The following is a 25,852-nucleotide window of genomic DNA, read 5'->3' on the forward strand; positions in this document are numbered from 1 at the left end:
ACCTCAGTTGCTTGAAAACGCTCACCTTTGAGTCTAGTTTCTTTCTTGCATTATGTTATACTCGTCATGTAGTTCAAACTAAGCAAGAGAAAAATATATCGCAGTCTTCACGTTTTCGAGATAAGCGCATGCGCACAATTATTTGCGCATTATGCGCAGATGCAGACAATTCGTTTTAATTTCGTTTTAAAGCTATCATGTATCTACTATGGTTCGCAAAGTTTGCTTGATCTCGGTGGAGCCGTTCTCGAGATATCACGACAAATGTCATCTATAATGAATAGATTGTATCTCAGAAACTACAGCTTTTTCGACAAATTCCTGCAAGTTACATTAGTTTTGCAAGGTGTCCTAGTAGTCTACCAAGTCTCGTCGAAATCGGTTGTTGTGGCCCAGACACCTTATGGATGTGTCACAGGCCCTTTGGTTGTTTTTTTAATATTTGTGATACTGTAGTGTCCTCATTTTGCAACACTGTCTAATAAGTGTGAAATTGTAAGTTTTCATTTTACATGTAGATTTAAGTATATAATAACCTGATGCAGTGATATTTAAAAAAACTTCATGTTGGGCTGGCAACACTATTAATCTGGCAGTACTGAAAAGTATATCAGACAATGTCCCCCGCTGATATTTGCATGGTACAAAATTTCAACGTTTTTTGCCTCGTTTGACCACGCTCGTTGTCAGTGCTGCCATCTTAGATATCGGTGATATGGGTGAGACATGTGGAAGTGAGAACGTGTAACGATGGAGTAGGGGTGACTACGAGAATCTTGTTGCAGTCATAGTGCTACATAATGTGAGCATGTTACCATCACGAATCATCACTCTGAAATCCCTGTAAATCAGTGTATTATTTGTATACCGCACCATTCAACGTTACAATGAAACAGGAAGTGTCAATGACCGGCAGCGTAGTGATTGATCGTGTAGTGGCAGTGAGAACACCACAGCCAATTACAGCTGTAGCTGCAAAGATCCGGTCAAATCCCGTCAGACTCAATCAGTGATGTCTATTTCAAGACTAACTATGCCACGTCCTAAGACTCAGCCTACAATGTTCAGGCAACTTCCTGACTGATGCGTTATGCCAACAGAGGGGTGGTGAAAGCCAAATGTCTCCTCAAGCATTACGCAGGAAATTGTCACAGGACAATTCTATATTCTGTCGAGAAACTGTTCACCTCTTTTGTGCCGTTGAAGCTCACACTCCACTACACCATTATTGATGGTAACTTCGAACCGTGAGAACATGTTCGGCAGCTTGCACTGATGATGATGCGTACACACAGTCATTTTGAGCATTAAAGGGCTGCTCAAATCGGAAGACATCGGCTACCGCGTACCAAACCATAGTATTGGAGCCATTATAAAATCACTGAGTACCACAATGTTCGCTTGCCAACAGGATTCTACGCCCTTGTAACTTTCGAACTAATGGACAAAAAACGCTGAAATTTTGTACCATGCAAATATCGACAGGGGGACATTATTTTGCATACTCTGTGATGCTGTGAGGTTTAACAGTATTTCCAATTCAACATAAAGTTGTTTTATCAAATGGCCTCAGGCTATTACAAATTTCAAATCTATACGTAAAAGAACATCATACAATACCATATTTGTTATACAGTGTTGCAAACTAAGGACGTTATAATATCACAAATCTTGGTGACCTGTACAGCAAGAATAATTCAAATAAGACAGACGAAGCAATGCATATTCAAAGTACTTTAGTGTCTAATACTATGATCATGACATTAATAAAACAAAACTGACCAAAGCATCAAGTATATATCAATAATAGTACTAATTGATACTATATTTGATGCTTTGGTCAGTTTTGTTTTATTAATACTATGGAATATTTCCAAAGCTATAATGTACAAGATTAAACTATGTTCATGATATGAGGGATTTCGAATGAATACAATAACGTAACATGGGATTGAAAATCTGACGCTCTTCAAAAGCATTAATTTCGAAAAGCTGTTGAAGTGAGTACTTCATCTACTTGCACAGACTGTTTTCAATTGGATCTGAAGATCACAATGACATTTATAGTAACTTAATATCTGAAACCATTCAGGAAGTACGGTAAAAACTGTTTATACCAATGCTTAAAGTCATGAAATTCCGAGAACTTCTTGTGATTACACTAACCAAAAAGTATTATAGTGATCTTAAAGAAGCAAAGAAAATCAACAATTGTTTCAAAAATCTCCCCATAAACGCTATAAGTAATATATCAAATTTGGCAATTTTTTTCGTCTCTTTAAATGATTTGAAATGAAATGAAATCTTAAGTTTTACGTCCCACGATTATGCCGGTTAGGCTAAAGGAGACGGTGATTATGAGAAATGAATGAAATAGTGGAATGAAGAAAGTGGGAGGAAACGGGAGAACCCCGAGAAAACCCATGAGCACGGTGTTTTTCCACCACAAAGTCCACACGGTGCGAGCTTAGATCGAACCAGGAACCCCATGCACCGGAGGTGAACGCTCTACCATTGAGCCACAGCGCCCCCCCGCCAAATGGTTTGAGATATCAAATTACTGTGAACGGCATTATGAGCTTTATGTCTATTGAAAAACCATGTAAGCAATTTGGTGTGATACTCATCTAAGCACTTTTTCGAAATCAAGTTCTTTGGAAAAAGTCAAACTTTCAACTCCTTGTAAATAGGTTTATATATGTAGATTTGAAATATGTAATAACATGACGTAGTGCCATTAAAAAAAAAACTTTATGATGGGTTGGCAACACTGTTAACCCTGTTGTATTAGAAAGTATGGCAAACAATGTCCTGTTACCAGTATTTGCAGAAACAGACATCGAACAAAAAAGAAAAAAAGAAATATGAAGTTAATAATTTGGAGGATAAAAGTCACCTCTGGTAAAATTAGTTCCCAACGCAAGCCCCTGAGGAAGGGAGGGGGAGAAGCAATTCCATAAACTTAAATAGAAGTACCATTTTTATCGCAGATTCGGAATCTACAGGGAAAAAATACGTAAATTTTATGCGAAAGGTTTCGTCTATTAGTGACAGATGGCGGTGTAATTAGCAAAAACTAGTTTCACTTAAGATTTCTTCAATTGAGCCGCAACGTTTTAATTCCAAAATAAAATTGCGTTAAATAGTACCAATCTTTTTGTCTTAAACATTTTCTCGACTCGTGGAAGGTGATGTAAATTTAGATAACTTAAATGTGGCAGTGATATTAGGTGCAGAGTGCAGTGGAATCGTAGTTGGCTACCAAGTACTTTATCTACTGCATCTTTGCGTGGTCAACGCCTATGGTACCCCCAGAGGCTATCCAAGATATTTTATGCTTGATTCTCACTTCTTTGTAATGATTTCAATCAAATTGTTCAAAAAGTTTGTTTACCAGTTGCTTCATTCGTTTATTTCATATTACTTTTGCGTTGTATTTTATTTTACATTTTGGGTGTTTTTGACGCCACAATCAATTGGATAGTTTTTACATCAACTACATCCGTTATGTTGCTTCATTTGTTTCGAACTGCGTTCATTTGTTGTTTTTGAACTAGTTTCGCTGAGTTTCACGATCATAAAGAGATGGAATCGTTAAAATGCTTGCTAGTCAACTACTATCCTCACTGCACGCTGTACCTAATTGCACTGCTACCATTATTTTCTCAATTCACGCCGAATGCAAAGCCCTCTTTCAGAGTCGAGAAAATGTTTAAGACAGAAGGTTGGTACTATTTAACGCAAATTTATACTCGAATGAAAACGTAACGGCTCCCAGCTGAAGAAACCTTAGTGAAACTAGTTTCTGATGATTATAGCGCCATTTCACGAAACGGTGAAACTAGTTTTTTCTCTCGAAGAAATCGAATCTGCAATTTAAAAAATGAGAATTCCTGATTCAAGTTTTCGAAGTTGCTCCCTACTCCACTTCCACAGGGGAAGAGGAAGCCTAATTTTATCATAGGTGTATTTTCCCTTCTAAAATATTAACTTCTTATTTTGAATATATATATTTTCATCTTATGCTTATTTTCCTAGATATTTTGCAGTCTCACATGAAATGTGTGTGTGTGAGAGATAGCTGGATGCGTAAATCCCCCCCCCCCCCCCAGGAAAAATATTAATTTCGTACACTGTATGATCGTGCATATAATTACGAACTATTTATCGAGATTGTTCCTATTTTATTACATTGTGTCTAATTCTTACATTCCTAAATCAGATTGTGTTTAGTATATCCTTGTCAATGTCTGCTTGTATGTAATTGTATATTATTCAACTAACAACTCAACTAAACTCTGAAAGCATTTAAATTACCTTTGGAACTGCCTGAATTTAATTAACTATAAATGTGTTTATTTTCCGGAACATATATTACTGAAACTAACTTTACATTTCAATGTTAATTTCCGTTTATATTTCCAATGTATAATTTGTTCGTTATTCCTATGTATGTACAACTGATGTTACAATTCCAATGCTGCAAAGCTACTAAGATGGCTGACGCGCAAAACAAATTCAATTACATTTGTGATCTTTAAAACTTTAATGAACTTTGTTTCTTTCTATCATAATGTTTACACTAATGGAGTATAAAAACAAATGATGATAGGAATCAGCGTATACCGATATAAATACACAATTGAAACCTTGTCTGTAAATAATTATAATCTGCTGTACTAACGTGAGGAAGATATGAAACACTAATTATTTACGAACTTGTAACTTCTTTCAAGAATATTGGATAATTTTGTTTGAAAGCTATTATGACCAAGGTTAAGATGGCTCACTAAATTCCCGAATCCAAGAATCCGATAAGCTAACCACCAATTAAGTACAATTTTCTTGATGCATTTTGGCTGTTCTCATCAAGTCACCTATTATTTCGATTTCTGGTATCTTGGTTTGGGTTCTTAATCATGACATAAAGAACTGTCATATAGGCTGGAGCTCAGATATCACTACAGCACATGTGTAAGTTGAAACAAGAGTAATAATTAGAGACCAAGGTATTTAGCTACAAGAAACTAATACTGAAATGGTATGTAATACCTAAGACTACTGCATTAATATCATGCACAGCTATTACATTAGTCCTAGCCTCTTGAAAACTACACCATACCTACTCCGATATGCCCGTTAGTTTCTCATAGATACTGCTGTCCTTGATCTTGCTGAAGTCATGCATTAGTTAATTTCAATTATTATCTTTTGATGTGAAACTCATATTCGATTCCTGGTGGGTGCTCATGTGGTTCGGATCCCATATTAAACTAAGTCTACGTCTCATAAATCCTTAATGCTGAACAGGATGCTAAACTGAAATCCTTTCATCCAACCTTCAATAACCATCTTTTGTTTTTACTTTTAATTATCTTCTTCACATTAACGAAAGGAACACAGTCTTTAGCCACATGATCATTAAAGGCTCATAAATTGGATGAGCATCAATAGTTTCTTCGAAAGACATTTGTACCAGTTCTTCATCCTCCAGGATTTCAGTGACAGTGGTGTCTTTCTTGATCAAACTAACAACATTACTTGTGACCAATACTTCTTTTCCCAATATGTATTTCATCTGATGGAAATTTAATCTGCGTAAAGCTCTGACACATTACATGCTTCAATTTTTATTTTGCTAAGTGTAAACACCAATGCAAAATTTCAAGAAATCACTAACTACAGATCATAATATACACTCAGAAACGTAAACCAATATTATGGAGTCAGACACAATATCTTTCTACTTTACTACTACAACAGTATTTTCTGCACGCACGAATTGCCTTCAATTCTTTTTGGCAGTAGCTGCTGGCAGTAGTATAGGCAGCTAAAATTTGCGTTCTTGACACTTAGTAATTTATACCTATTTACAAAAGAAGATAAATACTTGTTAGGCACTTTCGCGAATGTTCGTGATTAGTTTTCTAAATAGCCCTTTATACCTAGAGACACGATTTTGTGGTAAATAGGAATTCGTAATTTCGTTATAAAAATATGCGTAAAATGGGATAAAGTCGGTGAATAAAAATTCAATGTAAGAACACTATTTTCCTTGGCAATTACAATTAGTTACCTTGTATTTCACCTTAATTTTCATTCATCAATCATCAATGACATGAGCTCAAGTGTGACTATATTAAACAATATTTGAGTTTTAAAAAAATAACACTAAGCATCCTTATTGAATAAAAGTATAAATTAAAGAAAAAATAAACACATAGAGAGAGAACATTAATAGAATAATAACTTTAGTGTTGACAGTTTACTTGTACAATCCGCGGCAAAAAAACCTGCAACATGAGGATGTAAGTTCATTGTGAAACTACGCCTAACAGCACAGGGAATGAACATAAGTCTAAGTGGAACGAATCACGCCAGGATAAACCTCGGCCTCCTCCCGTGCATACTTATTTTGTAGCAAAAGACTTCGTCATTTCACAATAAACTTATATGCTCATGTTGCAGGTTTTTTGCCGCGGATTGTACAAATAACACGTAAGCATTGTTTCAATGTTTTATGCTGTTAAATTTGTTCTTTTGTCGGTAAGTATATCATTGTGAGAAGAGAGCCCTCTCTACATCAACATTCGAAACTGATATGAACATTAGTTGGAGACACTTTCTAGCGATTTCTGAATGCTCATATCCACTTCACCAGTACATAGTTTGGAGCTCATTTTGTAATTCATGTAAAATTTTAAAAATTCCATTTTTTCAAAAGGGAATTTTCATCACGTTGATAGTAATTGCCAAATAATGGTAATGAATACATTTAAAGCGTCGAAAAATTGTCACTTTTGAGTAAATTTCGTGGAATATCGAGACTTGTTGCAAATTTCGCTAATTCGACAGAATTTCGCGTTTAACTGCGAGCGTTATATGTCCCAACAAATAGTTAAAAATTATATATTTTAGTTACACAACATTTTCATACAAAACTGATACATTTCGCGTGTCACCAAAAAATCGTGTCTCTATTTATACCCAGAGTGAAGGTGAAGTTTAAAAACTTATTTCCTATAGGTTAACACGAAAATCGACCAAAGTTTGACCTAATATCTTATAAATGCAAACTTCTTGACTAGTTTTGTACGCTGGTTTATGGTTAACTAAGTCTATGTGCGTACAAAGGTTCATTACAACAGCACTCACTAATTTTGGGAGAAAAAAAACTATCTAAAAAATTATTACCATTCAGATAATGATGTGTCTACTAGTTAATACATGTCGTAACTGCAGTGCTACTACATGTATGAAAGACGGTAAATTATCACCCATTTTCAATTGTGCACTAGATCGGACGTTTGGTAATTTCAAGTCTGTCCTTAAGACCATCATCGTCTGATATTAATTGTTATGAAAAAAAAAAAATTCCCAATCCGTGGTTAATTTGATTAATTTCTCCATAAGAATGGGCGAAGGAATCTCATTTCAAGACTATGCCAAAAAAAAAAAAAAAAAAAAAAAAGGCGGGGGGGGGGGAAGTACGAGGCTGAGGATAATGTTGCCATGCTTCTTACGTTTACAGAAGAGAGGGAATATGAGTCAAAACAAAGGATCTGAGGACGATACAAGCCAACCGTCAACTCAATTATCAAGTCGTTACGCAGTCAAGCAGTGCATTATGACGCCTTAACAATTAAGGAGCTCCTTCATCTATTCCAGGACCACTTGGGACATCAACAAGGAGACTGGACGTGATTAGTTAACCATATGCCAGTGTTCATTAACTTTGTATAGATGTGTGCATTCGTAAGACACTACACATACTTTCAAATCGATTTTAAAATATGTTACTCAGCCCATAAAAGGTTATTTGGCTTTTGTCATTTCTCCTTTGGAACTCGCGAGGATCCCATGTGAGCATATTTCTGAATCAGGTGTACCCCAAGTTTTAATTTGAAACCATTATTATCAATATTGTATGTTAATGGCTTTCCTTCAAAATTTAACCATGCTGGTAATTAATACAACGTGTATTCATTTTTGAATGTACATTACACAGTTATACCAAAATTTATTATCTTTGTTGGAAAATGTGTGTGAACTATTATCATTCTAGTTTAGGGTTCCAAGCTTTCGACTCTTCCATGGAGTCTTGGTCACAAAGTTAAAAACAGGAAGTCAAAGAATTTGTGTAATTTATTTTACATTTATTAACAGTTATCATGGAGTCGTGGTTGATGCTACATCAGGTGTTTGTTCACGTACTACGACTGTTAGAAACCGCGACTCTGTGCTTACAGCTCAGAAGTTATTCTGCCATTATTTCAATGTACGACGGCATGGAGCAGTTCCAACATACAGAACCATCTTAAAATGTGTTAACAGTTTCGAATTATAGGCCCTCCAAGACCACCACATGGTGCTGATCGCACGGTGAGAATTAAGTGTGAAGGGAGTGGGAGCAGCATTTTTCTGCAATTCACAACGTTGAGTTCGGCGCCACTCATTAGCATTACACATGAGACGGGAATCAGTCAGGAGAATTCTGAAAACCGATCTTGACTTCCATCCGTATTCGAGTGCGAGTGCATCAAAATACTTGCAACAGACATGGCCAACAAGTAGATTTTACTGTACAGATCCAAGTTCTTCACGATGAACCTAATACGCTTATCTTTATAGGTGACGACTTGATGAGGCACATTTTTACCTAAACGGGTTCAAGTAAAACTTTTCAGGTACTGGTCACTGGAAAATTCAAGACAAATGCATGAACAACCTCTGCATTGACCACGTGAGACTTCTTTTTAAGAAGGTGTAGTGATAACAGTGATTTCCAATTGTTTTATATAATAATAAACTTTTTTCTGCCAGAACTATAAATGTTGCACAACTAACACCGCCACACATTCCATGAACACTTTACGGGGATTATTTCTTGGTCATTTGATTTCCAGATATGCCTTGGCCTCCTCGATTTCCCGACTTCAGTATGTGCAACTTTTGTGGGGGTATTTAAAGGAGAAAGTTCACCGAAACAAACTTCATTCATTAGACCAACTTAAGACAGTTATTCGTGGCAGAACATTATGAAACATGAACATCATTTCCCAGATATGATTTCTTGTGCCGTCAGAAATGACATTCCTTCCCACGGTTTGTGTACAAAACTTCGAGGTCGAACCTCGCAGGCCAGAATCTCGGCTAGAACAAAACCTCGAAGAATAAAATCTTGCCATAACGAATTCTTCAGTGTGGGATCATCAAAATATTGCTGCACGTGCTGTATATAGCTCTCTAAGTCGAAAACTTCATTAACGAACCCTTCCATATTATGTATTATTACCGGTCAGATGTCTATGCCATGGACATGGATAATAATCTTCCCTTCGCCTTCAAACAAATTGAGTAACAACTTCATACCGAACAGAAACTTCTCCCAATTCTCAACCTTATTTATTGTGTTGCCAAAATGTCTTGAGCCGTGGCAAAAATGCGAACTGAAGCTCACACCCTCACACACCCACGCGTTGAGCCAATAAGCGAGAAAGGGAGGGGAATTCCTTCAGCCGATAGCAGCGCTTGCAACGGAAGACTAGGGATAAAGTCAAAGTGGCATATCTATAGTACAGAGAACCTTTTCTGTAATTTGAATATAAATGTGAGAACGGTAGACACTAAATTTATTTCAAATAGTTCAACCGCTTTCCCCTGATAACTAAATAGACGGCAAATGAATGTGGAGAAAAGACTCAATTTCAGCAGGGATGCTCAAAGGCGGGTTTTAGGGTGTAGGCTGCGCCTATGAGAAAATTTTGGGGACAATCTTTCACTGAAAATGATACAATCAAACTGGAGAATGGTTTTGGAGGGGGAGGGGGAAAAAGGTACATTTGGAAGGAAAGCATGTAAATTTGGGGGGTTACACACAAGCCCCAAAGAGGGTGGGTAGCCCTGAATTTCTGGTCCCATATTACTTAAATATTTGTTTTTATTATTATCCCAGAAACTCATATTATTTGTTTTTATTATTATCCCAGTTATGACGAAATTTTGACCTAAGAGTTTTGGCCCGTGGGATTTTAGGTGATGTTTCGATCGCGTGATTTTGTTAGTATATCCCTTCCACCATCAGTTCAAACGAATGTAGTCAAGTTTGCTGCATAATTGTTTGTTTATAGTGTTCATTTAAAAATGAGTACACTGCTCTGTGTCACCCTGTATAGGCTAACGACATTAACATTTATAAAGAAGTTTGGAATTTAGAAGATAATCGGCTATTCCACAAAGCTATTAATGCTTCGTACGAGTGGAGTTTAAAGAATTTACTTCAATTTAATATAAGGAAATGGTATATGGCTCTAACTAAAATCACAATTCACATTACTCCAACACATTCCATAAAGGACACACTTCTATCAATCAATGATTTAGAAGTCACTACGAAGGCTGCTGAAAATTTCCGCACATTACTAGTAACAGTGACGCTAGTGTTCCGCTATCATAAAATCTGGAATATTAGACGTTTTTATGTTTACACTGTCTTTGTTTGTTTAAACCTATTCTTTATTTTTCATAGCAATTTGAAGTAGCTGTTTTGTTGCTGTAGCTGGTTGAGAAATGGAAATTTCTCATGCACACTATCGGGAAATGATATTTTACGATTTTAAAATGTAGCTATTATCGGAACAATGCATCAAGCAATTTCATTTGGCATTTGAGAATGAAGCACCATCCAATAGGATCAATCAATGATGATGATTTTTTCGAATTTCAGCAATGTCGAACTCTTCTCAGCAACGAATTTTGTGAAGGTCGTCTATCCACGTCTCTGGTTCCCAATAATGTTGATGCTGTGCGTGAAATTATTGAGAGAGAGGGATGCGAGATACCATGAGAATCAGGCATTCTTGAACATGGACACAAAAGCAATACACACGATTTTGCACCGTCAACTGAGAATACATGAACACTTTCAAGCCACTGAATCCCACACAATTTAACCAGAACTTAAAAACTGGTTCGTATCAGAAGTCATACTTGGTATATCACATCGTTACAGGGATGAAACTTGAATCTACTCATACGAACCCAAAACTAAACAGCACTCCACTGTGTGGGTGTTCAAAGTGTGCTGAAACTAACGAAAGTTATTTATTCGAGGAGTGCAGTCAAGCAAACTTTTTTCTTCCTATAACGGACATGACATATATACCCTTACAAGATCAAACGACTGTAAATGATGAGTAGAATTCAATTTGGTTCCCAGGTCATCAAATATTACTAAAACAAACTGAAATCATCGCATCATCTTCACCACGACAATGCCAGTTCCAACTCAGCACACAAGTTGTTGATTGACTGTCCCACAGGAATGTCAAATTAATGATTCCTTGCCTATACTCCCTGATTTATCACTTTATGACTTTCTTTTCCCCACATATGAAAAGTAAAATGCGTAGTGAACGATTTGTGTCACCTGAAGCAGCTGTTGAAGCATACCGAACAGGAGTTTCTGGGGTAGCAGCCTCAGTGGAAAAATGCTATAAACCTGGTTTGAAGTAGTATACCGATGTTAAAGGTACATACTTTGAGATACACAAAGCCATTTACCTAACTTCGTTTTTATATTATATTGATTGTAGAAAATTTTCCAGCAGAGAGTACACCCATATTAAATAATCTATCCCCTATCTTGTTAACAATTCTCATCAGAGATTCACTGATTCTTAATAATACCTTTATCTTTAAATACTTTATAATGATAATGTTAGATCTAGATTGGAATATGGTTTGTTGTTTAGTCGCCTGCCACTAAATCGCATATCAAGAGACTTGAACAAGTTGAAAAAGGTTTCCACGTCAAATAAATGAGCGGGTGCGGCGAACACAATAGTAAGTGCTACTTCCGGTGAAACTGAGGTGGAATGGGTACTGAACCAGAGAACAATATGTACGAGGTTTAATTTCGTAAATTATCTGCAGATGGCAGGGGAAGCTTGTTTTCTATATGTCACTGCATGGGAATGTTGAACTTTCTTTTCCAGTTTGATCGGAAGCTAGGAAATGTGGCATACCGTTATGTTCCTTCGAGCCGCTCATATATATTTTATTTTATTTTATTTTTCGGGTCCAAACTATTCTCTCGTTAAATGCAGAAATGTAAAATCGGGACTACACTATATCGGATAAAAATTGCAGTTTTAAAATTATTTACGAAGTTCCATAGTAAGCACGATACTGATTTATGATGTAAATGGATCAGAAATACTCAAATATATTTAGCAACATATAAAAACTACTTTACTTAGATGACACGTTCATAAGGAAAGTAGCTTGCGTATGAGAGAAGTTTTACGTAGGGAATACTTAACACCAGAGACTCCAACGGTGAAAAGAGTTTTTGGCCTCTTGAAGAACACTTTGAAAATAAAATTATTTTCAGTTATATTCAAAATAATGACTACTTAGAGAAATACGTTTAATAATGACTGCTGAGTGATTTAGTTGACGTGAGATCCGATTGCTCTAACTAATAATGCTTTACATCTTTATGTAAAAGGGAGACCACAAAGACGGTATCTATTACTACCACGACGAGTCGTAAGTTTGCTCGTTTTGAACCCCATCCCAATGCATTAAACTCTTCCTATTGTGTGGCAGCGTAGTGCGTAACCATGAAATAATGTGCCTAACGTGGAGTCCATATCAGTCATCACGTAAGTGCAATATGATTCTCTGACTTTCGTCTAAAAAATCAATATTAAGATCGTTCCAGAACAAACAGTGAAGTTAAGAATAATGCTTTATTCATTTATTCAACTAATCAGGCGTGATCCAGACTTCTAAGTGTCAGCCATCAAGGCAGCTATGCTTTTGTATGAAGAGACAGTAATTTCGTCTAAAATCTTAATATTTTAATGCAACATTTGTGTGTTGCACCCGTGGTATTCACTTAGCCCGTACGCAACCAAACTCTTTCTCATCAAAGAATCTAGCTACAAAACTTTCAAGACCAGACCTTTGTCTGTTAGAACTGAGGTATTTAAAAGAATGAGTTATGTCATATCTTGATCACAATCCTACTTAGGATTTAATATTTGTGATGTATAATTCTTGGTTTGTAACATTGAATAATAAATATGATATTGTAATTACTCATTTAATATGTATAACCTAAAGTAATGCTACTTAAACAAAATCAACTTTATGCTGACTTGGCAGATCTCTTAATAAGGTGGTACTGTCGAGTATATCAAACAATGTTTTCCTTTCGGTATTTGTATCGTACTTTTATTATTATTATTATTATTTTAATGAGCTGAGAAGTTACAAAAACATTAGAAGATAAAGGTTCCACCTTGTATATTACACAGTAGTCTTCAGCACAGAGTTAATGAGACATGGACTTACAGCTTAACAGCGCATCCGAACTACATGTTTCTTGTTTAAAGGGCGGGGGGAGGAAGGGGAGAACTAGCGATCAACTTTGCGTATTAATCAATTTGTAAAGGTCGAGGATAAAAGTAGCAAACCAACTTCCAATGTCGTAATGTTTCAGCATACACACATACTCATGATCATAAAAGAATATAGACTTAAATGGAAGACATGAATTACAAAATACAAACTAGAAATTTTCTCTCAATGCTTTCGTTCGAGAATAAAAAGAGTGGCGGGAGTGATTACACAAAATACAGAAGTGGATGGGTTAACCCTTTTAAATTCTAGCCTTTTTCGGCGTTTTTCTTGAGTCTCAGATAAGCAGCGTCAGTGTCATCCCTATTTACCCTAGATCATGGTTCATACCTCTCAGAATGGAACAGCCTTTCACACGGTACCTCTTACATGTCCCTATGATGTACCAGAAGGGAATTATCTGAGGGAAAATCGGGATTTTTTTGCCAAAAAAAAACCTTCTTCAAAGTTTGGGCCCCCCTGAGGCTCTACCGGGTCTGCGCACAACCCTCCAAAAATTTGGAAAAATACTACGTAGTGTACTAATTACTTGTGACAAATTCGAATTTCCTGTCTTGAATAGTAAAGGCGGGAAAATTTTTTACCGATGTTGAGAGCATAAAAAAAACACCAAAAATTCCCTAAAATGAACCTTACAAATTAAAAAAAAAAAAAATTTTGACACGTCCCTAATGTTCGTAAAATTATGGTTCATATGTCGTTTTGTTCAGAATGGAGTAGCCTTTCAGATGGTATCACCCGCATGTTCCTAGGACATCCCTAATGAGAGAAAGATTGAGGAAAATAGGGATTTTTGCTGAAAAAATCCCTTCTTCCCCGTTCTGGAGCCCTCATGCGCGGCCCTGGGTTACCATAGAGATCTGGAAATCACTTTAAAAATATTACTTATGGTACTAATTACTTGCGCCAAATACCAATCTCCTAACTTCAATACTAAGTGCGGGAAAAATATTTTCCTCTTCTGCGAATATTTCCGAAATTTCCCAAGGATACTATACTTCAAAAATTTCCTGACACGTTCCTAATTATCGTAGGATGATGATTCATACGTCGTTCTCTTCAGAATCGAGTAGACTTTCAGGAAGTACAACTCAAATGTCCCTATCATGTAGCCGAGCGGAGCAAGAATCGCGAAAATGGGATTTTTGGTCAAAAAATATCCCTTTTTTACACTTTTGTCCCTCTGAACCCCCCTTCTATGTTGACGAAGAGATCCGAAAAATTCTCATAAAAACTAATGGGTCCACTGATTGTTTATGGAAAATGTTAGGATTCTAGGATTAAAGAGAAACTCGCCAAAAAATGTTGAAATTAGACCTCAGTAAAAAAGTAAACTCATGACGTCATAGGCCCTATGTTCTGACGCTCAGAAGCGTATAGACCCTTCCAAGGCTTTCTTGAATGCCTCCTCTCTTGGGAAAAAGAAAACGGAACTAAATAGTATTTTTAGTTCTCTTTTAATCGAATCTTTAAGACACTACAATATCGGTCGAAAACGACCGAAAAAACGAGTGATTACATAAAATTCAAAAGTAGATGGGTTAACAAATAATAACCATAAAAATAATTCAATTAAAAAATGCAAGGACGAGATGAAAAAATCCATGGGCTAAAATCAAGAAAAGGAAATAAGACTAAACCGGTGACTACTCTTCCTACGGTTGAAGGTTCAAGTTTTCCGGATATTATGGAAGTAGTTTGCTAATGCTCTTCGTGTTTGGCTTATTTCTTCATAATCACTAAATATATATATTTTTGTTTTGTTGGGATGAGTGGAGTCATGTGATATGGTCGGATGAGTCATTGTTCATCTTATTTCAAACTATAAGCCATGTTTATATGTGATTACTTAAAAAGAAGTGTATAATTAGCAGTGTCTTTATCTAAGCTCATATACGGAGGAGGTTTGTAATGATGAGGGTCACAATATACCAGTTTTCAGTCGGTCCTGGGCTAACGCTTACCGGTCGCGTCACTGCCCATGATTATGATGCCATTTTAAGAGATCATGTGTATCCTAGGGTCTAATGATGTTTCTGGGCAATGATCCATATTCCAGGATGATAATGCGCCCATCTATTCAGAGCTGCTGCGGTATACTTTGAGGAACACTTGATAAAGTTAAAACCACCTTTGGCCCGCACAATCCTCAGACCTCAACATAAATGAACATCTCTGGTTAGTCTCGGCAACACGACTCTGGCACAGATTTCCACTCCCATTCTCTTTCACAGTACTGAATGATGTACTGCACGGAGAATGATGTAATATTCCCCTTGCTACTATTCACGACCTCTATGACATTATTCCACGTCGTATTAGAGCTGTTGTGAAAGCGAAAGGTGGTTCAACGCCATATTAATCCATTAAGTTGCACTTTCTTAACCTGTTTCCATTAAATTAAGAAGTATCTGTTTAAGAATGTACAATACATGATGAGAAACTAAAACCACAGACTTGGTTTACTACTTTAATAAACTATGATGTTGATCCCACACCTAATACAAATAATAATAGTAAAATAAAAATTAGAAAAAACTCATTGACTTCAAATGCGGGCCTGAGAAATCATTTTATGCACTCGTGTAGGAGATTTTAAGTCGATTAAAAAAAAAAAAAAAAAAAAAAGTAGGATGCAGTTTTGTTTTAAAATAAAAATTATGGAACAATGTCTTGGAAATGTAATGTAACCTAAGTGATGAGAATTTCAATGGGATTTATTGTACCTGTCTAGTCCAAATACATCAAGAAAGAGTCAAAAGGAACCAAGGACGAGTAATAATGCTCCATTCAACAGTGTGAAACATGCATTATGGACTAAACGACGTTGTCCATACAGTGGTTCGGGTGTACGTTTCTTAGTATACGGAGATGTCCTCGTTACTAATTGTGAGTGTTCAGCAAAATACGAAGTGCTGGACTCGATTGAGAAAATGGTACTTTCAAATGCTGTAAAAGCACATACGTTGTTAGTATATGGAGAAAATAGAAAGAATGCTGTGCAAACATGTACAGTGTACGCCGAGAGATACCTAACAGACGTAAACCACGCAGATAATTATTCCTGAACCTCTTTAAGCAACAATGGGAAATTGGAAATGTAACACCTCGTCGTCGTACGAGAATCGATCAATGACTAGCATGGCGTGTGCGGTTAGTGTTCCAGCTGCTATTACGATCCCCACGTTAGGACACAGTCCATCGCAAGGGGTTCTGCCCTGGGTCAGGCAAGTGTCGTTCGTACTCCCCACCATCACAAGTTCCACCGTATCATATGTCACTTCATCAAGAGTAACATAGAAACTTATTATCACATTCGTCAGCACTTTTGTGGAAAGACAAAAGGTCAGAATGCATCTGATTTGTCTTACAACTTGTTTTCTGACGAAGCAACATTTACTAATAATGGACAGGTGAACTTTCGAAATATGCACTATGGGTGTATCGACAATTCCAATTGTATGTCAAGTGAAACGACAGCATTTGTGGAAAGTAAATGTGTGGTGTGGAATACTAAGCCAACTTACCATACGCAGTTTTTCACTGAAAGCATACTAGATTCTTGAAAGTATATCGATTTACTAAAGAACAACCTTCCACCGTTAGAAGACATTTCACTGGAAATTAGAAGGAACATGTTGCATCTACAGTGATGCCCAGCCTACAATGTGCAACTAAATACGGTCTATCTTCTTCGTCGTCGGCTTGGAAGAGGAGTAGCTACCATTTGGCCAGACGGTTCCTTTGACTTAACTCTTTCATTTTTTTCCTGTAAAGGAATGGTAAAGAATACCGCGCACAAGGACAAACCAACGATTTTCGATTATATGAAACGCCAAATTACTGCAGCCTCAGCCTATTCAACCATTTTGACTCAAATGTTAGAACATGAATAATAATCTTTATATGCTACACTAGAGGATTGTCGTGCAGCTAATGGATATCATTTTGAACATAATTTGGGAATATGGGAGTGGTACTGGGCTATGGTGCTTGTCTCATACTTGTATTGTTGAATGGGGCATTAGCATTCGTTCTTTATTTCTTTCGACGATATCTCTTGATGTATTTGCAATACACGTCGTTTGATATTCTTTCAACTAGTATTTTCCTGCACATGACATTGATAAAAAGTTCTTCACAAAATATCATACTACTATGTTCCTTTGTTTTTTAATAGGCAACAAATATTAGCCATTCTATACATCTTACGTTTGGGAAAACACAGCATCTTCCATTCTAGTCTTATTCGTGGTGTTTTAGGTGAATCACCCTATGTATTTGTGCACTTCGATCACTTTCCGAACGACAGTATAGGCTTAACCCTTTTAAATTATGATGGCACAACACCTGCCATGGTGTCGACCTTCGGAATTTGCTTTATAAGTCTCTAGTAAAGCTTTTTAGACCGGGTTTTTTGCATTCATTCAAATATGGAAGCATCATAAAACATATTTTATGGGCATTTTGCAGCCTCGCGTGCTCTGTCTGGGGGCTGCGACGTCACAAACATGGACGATGGGTTTTAAAAAAAGGGTATATTTGAGAAGTTTTTTCAAAAAATGCCTGACACATTACTATATACCCTAGAATCATGGTTTGTACCTCGTTGATTTCGTTATGACACAGGGTTTCGAAATGTACCACTCAAATTTTCCTATCGTGTACCAGAAGCGGGAAAATTCGTCCAAAATGGAAAAAAAGGATTTTTTAAAGAAAAAAATTCCCTTTCCCCCGTTTTTCTCTTCACAGGTACACGATAGCGAAATTTCAGTGGTACCATTTGAAAGGCTGCCCTACGCTGAAGAAAATGAGGTATGACTCAAGTTGCTAAAGTCAACAGACGTGTGTCAAAAAAATCTCGATTTATTTTTTTTTTTTCATTTTTTACACATTTTTAGTCAATTACTTTAGTAAAGTATATACAGTATTATCACTATTTATTCTAAAGTCATGATACGTACCTCGTTTTCTTTGGCATGAACCAGTCTTTCAAACGGAACCACTCGCATGTCTCTAGCATGTACCATAGTGGAGAAAATTCGCAAAAAAGGGAAATCGGGGGAAAGGGATTTTTTGACAAAAATTTCCCTTTTTCGAGAATTTTCTCCACTATGGCACATGCTACACATGAGAGTGGTACCGTTTGAAAGACTGGTTAATGGCAAAGAAAACGAGGTACAATTCATGTTCCCACAATGAAAAGTCTTGAACATGATGATAGTATAGAAATTCACTAAAAAGGTATTATCAAGGGAAAATATATAAATCGGCTGTAACATCAAAACTATTCATTCCAGGACACTCTTTGTATTTCATTCTCTTCACCATAAAGTAAAGTTCTTTTAAGTAGCATTCGCATGATCATATCCTATACCAAAGGGGAGATATTCGCGATAAAAAAAAGGGATTTTTAAAAAAAGAAAATCCCGTTTTTCCATTTTGAGCGGAAATTTCCCGCATTTGGTACACTAGGGAAATTTTACGGACGCAGTTGGAAACACTGCTTTAATATAAACAAAACGGAGTATGAACCATACCACCTCAAAAAAGCCGTAATTTAAAATGGTTAAAAGGATATGGTGCCGAACGAAACGGGACTGAGACACTTGTGTTCAAAGCAGAGGTGTCATAGACGAAAATATTTTGGAGTAATCCTCGTACATAGATGTTTTCTCTACTCAAAACTGTCCATTCGGTCGAAAATGGCATCTCAGCACAATCTCGCGCCCACATTTAGCCTTGTGGCTTATAGAATATGAGATCATTTAATAAATATTTTATTTTAGTTATGTCCCTCAGGAGCTACTTAATTTATACCACATTTGCTCATTTAAATCTTTAAATTATAAAGCATCAAATAGCAATGTCATCCGAAATGAACAATATATCACTTAACTAATCCTGCTGATGTCTCCCTACAAATGCCAACTTATCGGAGGATGACAGTATTTCATTTCAGCATCTCCACACCTCATCAAATTTGTCTAAAAGACAAAATCCTCTTTCGTGCCAATATGGAATAAATGCCAAATCAAATCAAGTTCTAATAAAAACAGCTTTGTGTTTCAAAGAACTTTTCTGTTATGTAGTTAAAATATAATACAGCAGCAGTGAAGTAAAAATTCAGTTACGATTATTCCTAAATCTTTGCCAGTAAATTTTTGGCAATAGTTTCCGGTTTCGACAGTTTGAACTAAGAAATCTCGAAAGGTCTTTCCCTAAAGCATTAAATAGCTATAAGCTATTTTTCTTAAAGCTTGAAATGTCTTCTACAAATGCTGGCGTTCACGTCAATCTTGCAGACAGCCAGATTCCTGCCTTCTTCCGTATTTCTGCTCACCTGATCTGGTCTTTCGAACCCTGTTTTGTTCCACTTCTTAAAACCTGATACTTATCAATTTCATGAAATAAGTACTATTTACGATTGTGTTTCTGCCTACATCATTGCGGACGATTCACCCTCCAGGCTGTTCATGTGAAAAGCCATAAATTAAACACACGTGAACTATTTAGGAATTTCTGTCTACATAACGATCTCCGGAGAAAAAAAAAAAAAAAGTCTACTGACTACCATAAAGCCTATAGTAATTGAGGACTCAAATGACCAAAGCTGAGCTTCAATTCCAGTTAGTATAGACCTTATCTCTTCAGTTTCCAAGACCGTACTCTCGTCTCATATACAAAATTGCAAACGAAGACTCCGATTTAAAGTTTCTCACAAACATTTTTTCAGTTTATGATCAAAATGCACAATTTAGTAGCAAATGGTTTGAGTTTCTACTGCGAAGTGCTACTTCACGATTTTAGATAACCAGAATAAAGTGAAATGAAACTATTTGAACACTGTGTGATTGAGCCTTTTTCTTAGACTGTTGTCATAATTGGAAATACTTGTACATGTTTCTTTATTTCTTTCGTAAAGAATTCTATGTTACAGTAATCCTAAAGAGGTAACTAACGTACTGGATTCTAAGAATACGATTTTCTAATACAAGAAACAACTTTCAGCGCAAGTTGAACACATAAGAAAAAGGGAACACACTTCTAGTAACCCCTTGTATCTTACAAATGGATCAAATAGGGAAGAACTTCAGCATAGATTTCTGTTTAAAAAATCAGATACCGGAAAGGGAAATCACAAACTTCCATTGGGCAGTTAATTGCAAAGAAACTGTTAAATGTTTGAAAATGGCTGTATAGTGGTTACTACAAAGAAAACTAACCTATTTCCACTCTTTTGTAGCATCGTCAGTATTCTTCACTGTTAAGTGCAGCAAAACAGAAACCAGCTGTCAAAGAAAAATCCTTGCTAAGGAATACAATTTGTTCTTTAGAAATATATACATAACTGATGTTTCTCTATTTCATCTATATGAGTTTTCCTTGTAACACAAGTCATTCGATTGAAATTTTATATGGGTTCATTCTGAACCTACAGCAAAAGCAGTTTTCTTTTTATACAAACTAAGAACAAAACCATGGCGTGTAAGATTACTTATGGTGCTTACCGTAAAATCGAACTGCAGTGACAATCTCCTACAACTCTCTCCAAATTTGCGAAACAATGTGTTCTGGTGATGTCTACATTCCGTTCGTCGGGGGGAGAGCACCAGGTGGCTGCGTATTGAAACTTCGACGATTGAAGTCCACTTTTTCCACTATGTGACAATAAAACAATTGTGTGAACCCATGTTAGTTCTTCTCATAATGTAAATCACAAACAATTTTATATATCTCAACAGAATAAAGTTGCATCCAGTTGCTTGATTATACATAAAGGGACAGGAGGGAGTGGGAGGGAGTCCATCTTTCAAATTATTTTTACTATAAGCTGAACTGTGATAAGGTTTAAACTGTATTTTTATTTTATTGATACTCTTGGTCAAGAAATTGTAGTTCATGAACTAAAACCTTTGTGTTTTGAACAGTTTCAGTTTCAATACTTTCCGAATTTCAAAAATTAAAATCTATATAGAGGGGAGATCTAAAGCGTTAATTTCAGTTACAGTAAGCAATAGAATTGTATTTCGCAAAAGGTGGAGGAGGAATACCTCGTTTAAAACAAGTTTCCAACACTCACGTTTGTAGTCGATAAGGAAAGAAAGAAAATATATGGATTATGATTAAAGACACTATGAAGGTATCTTTGCAAAAGAAAAATATCAATAAAAGAATGTTGTGCATAATGTTAACTACATAAGAGGCCTTATCAAGGCGAAATTAAAATACCGCTATTTTTAGAGTAATTATATGATATCTTCAAATAGATCAAAGATAATCGAAAAGTGGAACAAGAGCTCGCTAGACAGTATTATTTTACATGAAATACCGTTATTACGACTCACTTACCTGCTTTCGATTTCCAGCAATTTAGAAAATCGCATTTTTGCGTTTCTAAATGCCTGCAAACGGAAAGCTACTAGGTGACTCGTGATAACAGTAAATCATGCAAAATATTGTCTAGCGCACTCTTGTTCCACATTTCGATTATCTTTTATCTATTTGAAGATATCACATAATTACTTAAAATTAGCGGTATTTTAATTTCGCAGTGATTAGGTCTCTTAAGACTTGAACGGTATTGATTATCTACGCATTTTTCTTTCTTTTTCTTTTTTTTTACAAATAAACTGGAATTTTAATGGTGTGTCTATTCAAGAAATGTTCCTTTTTACAAACGTGAATTTGAATTCTACATAAATTAAATTGTATTATTAAATATTAAAATTACACATAACAAATTCGCAAAATATGGGCTATTTAAACAGATCTGAAGAAGAAATCAGTAAAATCAAACCATTAAAAGATTCTAGTTTATTTTAAAGAAAACAATGGGCAGGTATCCAACACCATGAAGCGGGATCTTAAGTTTCCTCAATACCACTCATATGTAATTTTGTTTGCGGGTGATCTGCAACATTGCGAAAATTTTTAAGTCTGCTCTGGAAACAATTTTATAAAGAACTGAACTGAATATAAGAATCAACGAAGGAATGGGTAAAGTTAGTTTCGTGTTGCATATACTTACACCGAAGCTGTAATATTTTTTCCTAACGCTTAAGCTGATGTTAGAATATTTATAACAAAACAACGTTGTCTGTTCATTTCGTCGCTGGCTTTTCATATTCTAAACTACGTTAACACAAGAATGTTTCGAAAAGTGTACAGATGTGTGTAACATACTAAGTCTCACAGGAAACCACTTTAACCAACTGATTTCCTAAAATAATTGATTTTCAGTTTAGCGTTCCATTTAGCAGCGAGGCTGCATGAGACGTGGACCTACAGCTTAACATGGAATCCGAACCACGCCCTTCGCGCCAGCAAAGGCGCGTACGCTATCCACTTAGCCACGATGGAGCTCAATTTCTTAATTTTAGATGAGAAAAAAAAGGTAACAGTCTGATTTAACTGAGGGAAATTTACTGAGTTGAATCTCAGTCTAAGCTCAGACTAGGAACAAGCATACCGATCCGTGTTAAGCTACTACTGAATTCAATGAGATAAATGTTGCAATTAAGCAAGGTAATTATATATTATTATGAAAAAATTCAGAAAATAATACCAACAGAACGTTAGCACAAGCTAAGTAGGAGTAAACTCGTGGTGGTCTAAGCACATCGCTCAAAAAATCGTCGTCACTTCTGTGTACAACTTATTTAATAACAGCCTTCTTTAACTTATCTAATACCTTTGGCTTGGGTTCCGTTTGGCAGTGATTATCCGAATGTGAATGCATTCGCTCATCAGTAGATACCGTAGTTCCATCAAATTGTGAACATGCCTATTTCTAGGTTTCAGCCACTACTTCAAATAGCACCACGTATTTTAAATTGGATTCAAGTCCGTAGACTTTAAGGCCACACAAAGTGCGAAGAATGCCTTGCATTTTACTAAAATCACCTAGAAACTCTTCGAGCCCTGAGAACACGGTAGCGTTATCTTAGAAGTTGAGAGTGCTCAATATACATTCATTATCAAGGTCAACAGCACCACCTGATAAAAAATCTCAAAATAAACATAATGACTGATTCATCTGAATGAGTGGGTGCAACTAATGATACAAAGAACACCCCAATATCATTACAGAATCGCCTCTTGCTTAAAGCACACACTGAACGGTTTCAATTCATCCGACTGACACACTCAATCCAGTTAACTACACTGGTAATGCGTGAACAATGATGGTTATTTCGTGACGTGTTACCAGTGAGACACCACTAGCAAACTACAGAAACCACGTTAGTTCTACAGAGGTGCCCTAATACTTTTTTTTACGATGTGCATATAACCAATCGAGAAAAATGATCTCTCTACTTGTTCCGGAAGTAGTTGCAAATAAAACGAAAAACAAAGAAATTAGGCAATTCTGCTTATGGATTTCAATAGTTTCAGGCATATCAGACCAAAATCAAATAGTAAAAGGCAGTTCCAAAGAAGGAAAGACCGAAGAGTAATACGATTACATATGAATCAAAAAGCACCTGTTAGAAAAGAAGAAGAAATACCAGAAGAAAATGCAACTGAAGGGAGAATTCGGTAGGGATATTGCCTCACGCCAACAGGATTTAGTAACTACCTAGAACCAATAGTGAGAAAGTCTGCATAAGAAATACATGATATGACTACTACTGTTAGATCTGAAAGGAAAATTAATAGAAGAAAACTTAGTTGCGAAGAAATAAATAGGTAATAGAAAGACCAAAGTAATAGTGATAGGAACGAAGTGTCTCATCAAAGAAGCAAGAGAAAAGAAATTGGAACAATGACTAGGTTTCATTATCTCGGTAAATGTTATTAGTGAAAACATGAAATAAAAGATAATAATGGCGAAAGAATTTAGAAAAAAGAAATATATTGTAGGTTTTTGAATAAAAAGTTGAGGGAAAAACTTCTCAAATGTTTTGTAGCACTGTCTGAGGCATGAATATGGACACTGCTCACGAAACGAAAATTATCGAAATGAAAAATTATAAATGTGGGCGTGAAGAAAAACGGAAGAAATATTTCAGTACAAATTAATTAATTGGAATTTAACCACTTTTCAGCACCAAGACAATAAGATGGAATTACTACCTTATTTACTACTATAGTACGATCAAAACTATTACTCGCAATTAAATATTTGTGATACAAGACTCTTAGAAGTTAGGACAAATGATTGTGAATGAGCACATACCGAAATTTCAGCTTACTTTGCAAGCTCTACTATAGTGAGTTTGAGCTTTTGTGTTTTATGTGCATATGCAACACAGAGGCTACGAAAGACAAGACCTACTATTACGGTCGCCTCCGAACCACTACCAGAGCTTAAATCCTGTGCATTTCGCGGATGGGCAGACCATGTAAGATCAATACTCATATTATAGGTCTTGGAGAGCTGGATTACAGGACAATGCTTCCAGTCCGGGAAGCTTTACTATGGTATTTCCATACTAGATGAATGGCAATTCCATTTTTAACACACACATTTTTAAAGGACTATGAGCAATTCCTTTAGATGTGGGAACTTTTTCTGTTGGTAGACCTACCACAACAAACCTTATCCAATGTTTTTATTAACTATACAGCTTGCCAGAAAGGGTAGGGAGCATTAGAACAAAATGAAACATTCTAGGTTACCCAACAGAGCTCCTTTTAAGGCATACTCAGAAATGCTCTCAGTTACCCTAGTTCGATTCCACTCCAAAGTTATACCGAACCTTCTGGATTGCTTTATTTTCCATATTGCGAATTATTATTATTATTATTTTAATACAATGTAAACTACAGTACTAGACAATACGTCGCGAAGAATGCGCCGTTGGTGTATACAGCAAACCAAAAGTAGTTGGAGATAAATTCTAGTTTAACACTTCATATATATAATTTCTGGGAACATACGAGATTTTGATTCTAAAATGCTATAGACATTCCGTCTTGGAAAATCTCTTATGATTCGGGATTTCTTTTCTGTGATAACTTTATTGCTTTATGTAATTTTCATAACTGATTAAATTTGACACTTGTACATAGAAATTAGAAATATTAACTTGTTTTCGATACTAACGTTGGTAAATAAAGTTGCTATGTATTATAATTTGTGCAGTTTTACCGATTTGATCTGAAGCGTGAAACATCAATTGATTTCAAACTGCTGAATGAAATGAAATCTGAGTTTTACGTCCCACGGTTATACCGGCTAGGCTAAAGGAGACGGTGATGATGAGAAATGAATGAAATGGTGGAATTAAGGAAGTGGAAGGAAACAGGAGAACCCCGTAAAAACCCACGAACACGGTGCTTGTCCACCACAAAGTTCACTTGCCGCGAGCTGGGATCGAACCAGGAACCCCATACACCAGAGGTGAACGCTCTACCACTGCGCCACCGCGGCCCCCGATTTCAAACTGCGTTTTGGTTTACTTTGTACAGCGGGGGA

General features: G+C 36.2%; 1 long non-coding RNA gene across 3 annotated transcripts in view; it reads right to left on the reverse strand.

The window, feature by feature from the left end:
• Window positions 1-25,852, reverse strand: part of LOC145695223 (uncharacterized) — a 119,502-nt gene that overhangs the window by 68,594 nt on the left and 25,056 nt on the right. For all 3 annotated transcript variants that reach the window (XR_014133127.1, XR_014133126.1, XR_014133125.1), the window contains one exon: window positions 20,940-21,089. This is a non-coding gene — a long non-coding RNA (uncharacterized LOC145695223). The remainder of the gene's footprint in view (window positions 1-20,939; window positions 21,090-25,852) is intronic.

This window comes from Thermobia domestica, chromosome 9 (genome assembly GCF_964235325.1).
Source record: "Thermobia domestica chromosome 9, izTheDome1.hap1.1, whole genome shotgun sequence".
Taxonomy (NCBI): domain Eukaryota; kingdom Metazoa; phylum Arthropoda; class Insecta; order Zygentoma; family Lepismatidae; genus Thermobia; species Thermobia domestica.